At 53.5% G+C, this 5,857-nt stretch overlaps 1 protein-coding gene across 4 annotated transcripts in view; it reads left to right on the forward strand.

Moving 5' to 3' along the window:
- The first annotated feature begins 3,750 nt into the window (after positions 1–3,750).
- The window catches only part of CUNH14orf180 (chromosome unknown C14orf180 homolog), a 10,672-nt gene continuing 8,565 nt past the window's right edge, over positions 3,751–5,857 (forward strand). Inside the window, exon 1 of one of the 4 annotated variants that reach the window (XM_028764504.1) lies at positions 3,751–3,909. The gene's annotated coding sequence lies outside the window, so the exon portion shown is untranslated. Of the gene's footprint in view, positions 3,910–4,991; positions 5,314–5,857 lie in introns of those variants that run through there. The other 3 variants (XM_028764501.1, XM_028764500.1, XM_028764503.1) reach the window with 3 other exon arrangements.

The following is a 5,857-nucleotide window of genomic DNA, read 5'->3' on the forward strand; positions in this document are numbered from 1 at the left end:
CTCAGGATCTGTGTGACAGTGCACTGGACAGACGGTCCAGCGTCCCCTTCCCATCTCAAGGTCTTTATCTCTGCTTCCTTGCAAAAACCATCCCAGAGCTTTATTCACAGACTGCAGAAAGGTCACAGAGATCTCTTTAGGGCATCATTGTTCAGCCTGCCACAGAGGGTGACTTGAAACTCACCTCCATTTGGACACTATGAGAATCCCACATGCATACATGCGCCCATAGCCCTTCGAGGTCTCCATCCGTCTTTATCCAGATCTCATCTTCTGATCCCTGTGACACCCCAAATTCACTCATCTACCACCTGTGGAAAGCAGACTAGTGCTTCAGAGACATCTCCATCCTCACTCCCAGAGCATGGGCATGCTCAGTGTCCAGAGAACTCTGGGGGCAGGTAGGCAGGCTCATCTCTTCCAAAGCCCCCGGTTCTAGGCCACCCTGAGCTCTGACTCTGAAATGGGTGAGAGAAACCCAGCAAACAGCTAGAAGGTAAAGTCCTTCCAACAGAAGCTACCTTTGCTTCTTACAGCATATGCCAGCCGAGGAAGGAGAAGCCAGAGCCCATCCATAGAGACAGATGTGGATCAGAAACTCCAGTTAGCTGCCTCAGTTTCCTCAGGCAATTTGGCTGGATGTGGTAAGCCCCACTTTAATGATTTTTACCTCCTTTCATTCTCAGCCATGTTTCAGTATAGCCCTGGTTAGATGGAGCGTTGGGGACATTGGCTGCTTCTATCTGCTACCTGCTGTCACTTCTCTGTCGTTTGCTATGTGTTTAATGAAGTCACTCTCCAGACAGGAACAGAACACTTGGTCACCTGATGGTAGAGAGCAAAAGCTGGAGGCTTAGGATCTATAGGTTCAATAGACTGTAGTGAAGAAGGAGTGTGTGTGTGTGTGTGTGTGTGTGTGTGTGTGTGTGTGTGTGTGTGTGTGTGTGTAGGGGGGTCAGGGGAGCTTTGCTGGGTCCTTACCCATGAGAAGGATGAAGAAGTTGTTCAGATGACCTTTCCCATTGTTGGCTTCTGAGCTGGGAGAGGCCACAGCAGGTGTGCAGGCATCTATACAAGCTAGGAAAGAACATATAGGAACCCTCACCAGCGCCTTGAAAGTACTGCTGTGTCTTGCTCTCAATCCATGACTCAACTCTAAACTAAGGAAGAAGGGTTAACCCGGTTAGCATCACTCATTCTAGCATCAGTAGGAAAGAGCCTGGCATGCCCACTCACATACCTGGCCAATAAACATCTGAGCTGGAAGCCTTGCAGCTACCAGCACCATGTCTCATCCTCAGCCGGTCCCTTCAGCATCTGCCAAGCCTTCAGCAGGAGCTCCTCTACCTTCTTATGGAGTCCCTACCCTTCTCCCCCTATAGGAACAAGCCAGCCCATGACTCACCTGTGCCCTGGCCTATCCCTATCCAAGCCCTTCTCTGTATCCAGTGGGGGAGCCATCAAAACTGAGCAGTCAAAGCCCTTCTTGCCCACAGTCCTGTGGTTGCAGCCTGAAGGCCATTCCTAACCCATTGGCTCTCTGCCTTGTTTCCGGCTGCTATTCACAGACTCTCTCTCTCTCTCTCTCTCTCTCTCTCTCTCTCTCTCTCTCTCTCTCTCTCTCTCTCACACACACACACACACACATACACACACATGCACATATGCACGAATGCATGCACACACACACACACACATACACACACATGCACATATGCACGAATGCATGCACACACACACACACGCACACGCACACATGTACGAATGGATGCACACATACTCTTGTGCACACACATACACGCACATCCCCATACACACATACATACACATACATGTGCACATGCGCACATACACATGCATGAGCATACACACAGACACACATGTGCTCTCACACTCTTGTGGACACACACACATCCCCATACACACATCCCCACACTGTCCCCATACATACATACACACTCAAGCACGTGCATGCTTTCGCGCACACACACACACACACCATCTCAGAGCCTTTCAGAAGACCCAAGGCTAATGACTGACACTACAATCAGAAAGGCCTGACATACCAGTGGCCCTCTGGTCCAGGATCATAACCCTTCACCCCTAGGCTGCAAGTGTGGGCCAGAGAGCAAGCACCTCTGATTGAAGTCCCAAGGTCATGAAAGTTGAAGAAGCCCAACTTCACTGACAGCATCCTGGGGCTGTGTCTCATAGCGCTAGCAATGGTGGCCATGCTCCAGCCTCACCCACTAGACTGAGGAAGCTGGAAATTTCCACCTTGGGAGATCCTCCTGCTGCAGCAGATAGGATTCTACTTCCCACTCCCATCCCTGCCCCAGACCCATGGGCTAACTCCTGCCTGTCCCTGGCCCTCTGTACCTCTATCACTACTTGCTGCTCACCCAGGGAGCCAGTGTGCGGTAATCCATAACCTATGCTTTTCCTACCTGTCCTGCCTTTGTGAAAGAGACCTCTCTCTCTCTCTCCAGCCAGACAAGGCCAAAGAAGCCTTGGCAGCCAGGCCAGCATAGCACAGCAGTGGGAGGAACCGGAAAACAGCCAAGGGCCGATAACACAAAGGTCGCTGCAACATTCACTGTGTGTCCAGAGAGGCTGCTACTACAGAGCCCCCCAGCCTCAGCCCCAGGAAGGAAAACAGCAACACCCCTTCTCCAGTATCCACTGCCTGAGGCCATACGGAATCTTTATCCTGCAAAAGGCCAGTGACTTACTGGTCCATGTCGCTCAGTTGGTGTTAAGACCGCGGTGTTAAGCAGAGTTAAGAGCACGAGCAGACAGTCTGGTGCGTGAGTCCGGTCATTCCCACCTTCAGAAGAGAGGCCATGGTTGTTGCTACTGAGTCATCTGCGTGAACCAAGCCTGAGCCTCCTCATCCTTGACAGAGTCATGGCCCACAGTGGAAAGCAGCCAGCTATAGGCAGACTTGAGATAGCAAGGCTAGCTTCCCTCCCCCCAATTCCCTGGAAGAGTGACCAAATGATCTGAGGACCCAGAATCACAGTGTCCCTGGAGTAAGCTTTATCTCTCCTGGTAGAAACCAGGCTGGGGGTGCAGAAGATGTGAGTACAGGGGTTTGCAACTCGACCATCTTTATCTCAGGCCAGACAGATAGCAAGGACTGAGCTATGACTGCCTCCCCCTTTGACAGAAATTGCAACAACCCTGAAGACGGGCCACTGGCTCCAGATTTGGGAGCTACCATTTCCCAGGGCCGACACGCCTACATCTGTAACTTGGGCCCTATACTCCCAGGGCAGGATGCCATATAAGGCATGAGGCCTTGGGAAGACTAGGAACCATCCATCTCCAGCCCAAAGCTCTACTGTAAAGCAGAAGCAGGGACTGGACTCTGCCATCACCCCACATCTCCACAGCCTCACACATCTGCTCTCCCCTTAATTCCACCATGAGACTTTTTCCATGAGGTTCGCAGTTCCGAAGCTGGCCTGGTGTGAACAAATTGTGCCAAGACGGGCAGGAATAGTGGAGCTGACCCATGTACAGGCATGGCCTACAGTCCACTGGTGTCCTGGGAAATGATACCTCCCAAATCTGGAGCCAGTGGCCTATCTTCAGGATTGTTGCAATTTCTGTCAAAGGGGGAGGCAGTCATAGCTCAACCCTTGCTATCTGTCTGGCTCTGTGGTTCAGAACGAGCGCCCCGATAGACAACACAGACCAACAATAACTGTGCTCTGCATACGGGGGTAGGCAGCCCCTTCAGAAGGACTTCTGTGGGGAGAAGCATGACCTACAGGAGCTGCGCTGGGCCTCCCTCTTGATCAAGCACTGCTGACTGAAACCTACCAGGTCCATGCCGGACTGTGTCCCACAGCCATTCTGCAGATCATCTTTGCTTCTTTCTTCGTGGACCCAGGAGGCTGCCAAGTGAGTAAACCAGCTCTGGGGACCAGATCTGAGTGAACTTCCCTCTTGGGATCAAGATTTCCAGTGACAGGTGCAGGCAAAGCGAGGAGTCAAGTGGCAGCAGTACGAAGCCAGTCTGAGCCGAGAGCATACAAGTCACCGTGGATGCTCTCGAGGGTGGCCACGATTCCCTCGCACAAGGTCTGAGGGGCTTCCCGAAGTGGGAACCACCTCGGATAAACCACAGCAGCTGGTAAAAACAGAACGAAATGTGTGCACTGGGAGTTCAGGAGAAGATCAGTCTCAACCCAGGTACCTGGTACTCCTCGGCTTTGGGAAGCTAGGCCTGACCTAGGGTCGCAATAGCCCATCCCGTGTCCAAAGCCAGGGCATCTTTGGGAGGAGCAGGCAAGTGACCAGTTCAAAGCTAGATGCTGCAAGACTGGCCTCTGGCCACAAGAAAGTGCTTCCCAGAATCAGGGGCTGCTCCAGGGGCAGCATGGGCCTGAATCAGCAAACCACAGTCAGACTTCCCTGCATAAGCGTGTCCCATTAGGCTGACCTGCCCAGTAGCTGGCAGCTGGCAAATGACTCGAAGCCTACTGGGTTCACCTTAGTCTAGGCCTGCTCATGGTAGGGTCTGCACTGTTCAGCTAAGGCTTTCGGGGTCTAGATCAACCCTGCTTCACCCCGAAGCTCCCCCTAACCTTATCGACACACCACCATCACTGCTGCTACCACTGAGAGCCAGATGCAACTGAGCTGTGCAGATCCTACATCTCTCATGAACAAGGCCTGGTAGGGAGGGGCATGAGGCCAGTGCCTGCTCCTGCTCCTGGGTCCCTGGCCAGGGATGTGTAGTAAAGCCAGCAGCCTAGTTGGGAGCCTTCCTGAGAACACTCCCTCTCACCTAAGTCAGGAATGTTTGGTATCTGGAGAACTTCCAGACTATTCCTGGCTGGAGCATGGGGATTAGGAACACCAGCTTGTCCAGGGACACCCCCCCCCTCCGCCTTTCTGGCCTGCAGGCTGCCCTCCCAGGGAGGTTAGTGAGTTAGGGAGGGAGTGTCCACAGCTTCCTGTTTCCTTTCCAGCTGGGAAGAGTGACAGCATACAGCAGCCTCAGCCTTCTCTGCGCCCCTCTGGAGGCCTGTGGTCAAGCTGCTGAGGGGCCTGGGACTAGACTCTATGGGAGGGGCACTAGGCCCTGTGTACAGCAGCCCCCCTGTGGATCCAGCTGACTAGAGGCCAACAGGCTGCCAGCCTTCAAGGCTACTGAGGCCACTGCCCCCACATCGCTGTAATGGAAACTTCTCAGCTGCTCTGTGTGCACCAGCTCGGGTTCCTGCCCCATGTGGGGCTCTAAGAGGCAGCAGATCGCAGGACAAGGCAGGTGGGCAAGCGCTTGCAGGACACAGGAGCCAGGTGGGGCTGGTCTTAGTGTGTGTGTGTGAAAGTGAGTGTGAGAGAGTGTGTGTTCATGTGCATGGACCCAGGTGTCTGTGTGTGCATGTGCACATAAGGGAAGCCCCATAGAGACGCTGGCTTCCCTCAAGGGTGTCTCCAGAAAAGGTGGTTTTGCAGCAAGACAGTCAAGAAATCCAGTACTGATTAGACCTGGGGACACCCTGACCCTCCAGGTCCCCAGCATAGAACAAATGGGAGGAGTGTGCAAGGGGCAGCCATGGCTGCCAAGCACAGTGCCAGCCACTGGCCAGAGTTGAGGAAGGAAGGAGCTTCCCTGTGTGAGGCTTGTAGGTGCTGAAATTACTCATGTGCCAGCTGTTGCCCTTGGCACACTGCCCACCCCCAGAGACTTCCCAAGACACATCATAGACCAGACGATGGAGGTACGTGAGGAGGGAAATGGTAGGATCAAAGGAATAACCAGGATGGTGAACAGGATGTGGCACTGGGCGGGGGAGGGGGGCCCTTGGACAGACCCTGGAAGACAGAATAGAAGCTAGAC

Source organism: Grammomys surdaster, unplaced genomic scaffold, assembly GCF_004785775.1.
Source record: "Grammomys surdaster isolate TR1022 unplaced genomic scaffold, NIH_TR_1.0 144, whole genome shotgun sequence".
Classification (NCBI taxonomy): domain Eukaryota; kingdom Metazoa; phylum Chordata; class Mammalia; order Rodentia; family Muridae; genus Grammomys; species Grammomys surdaster.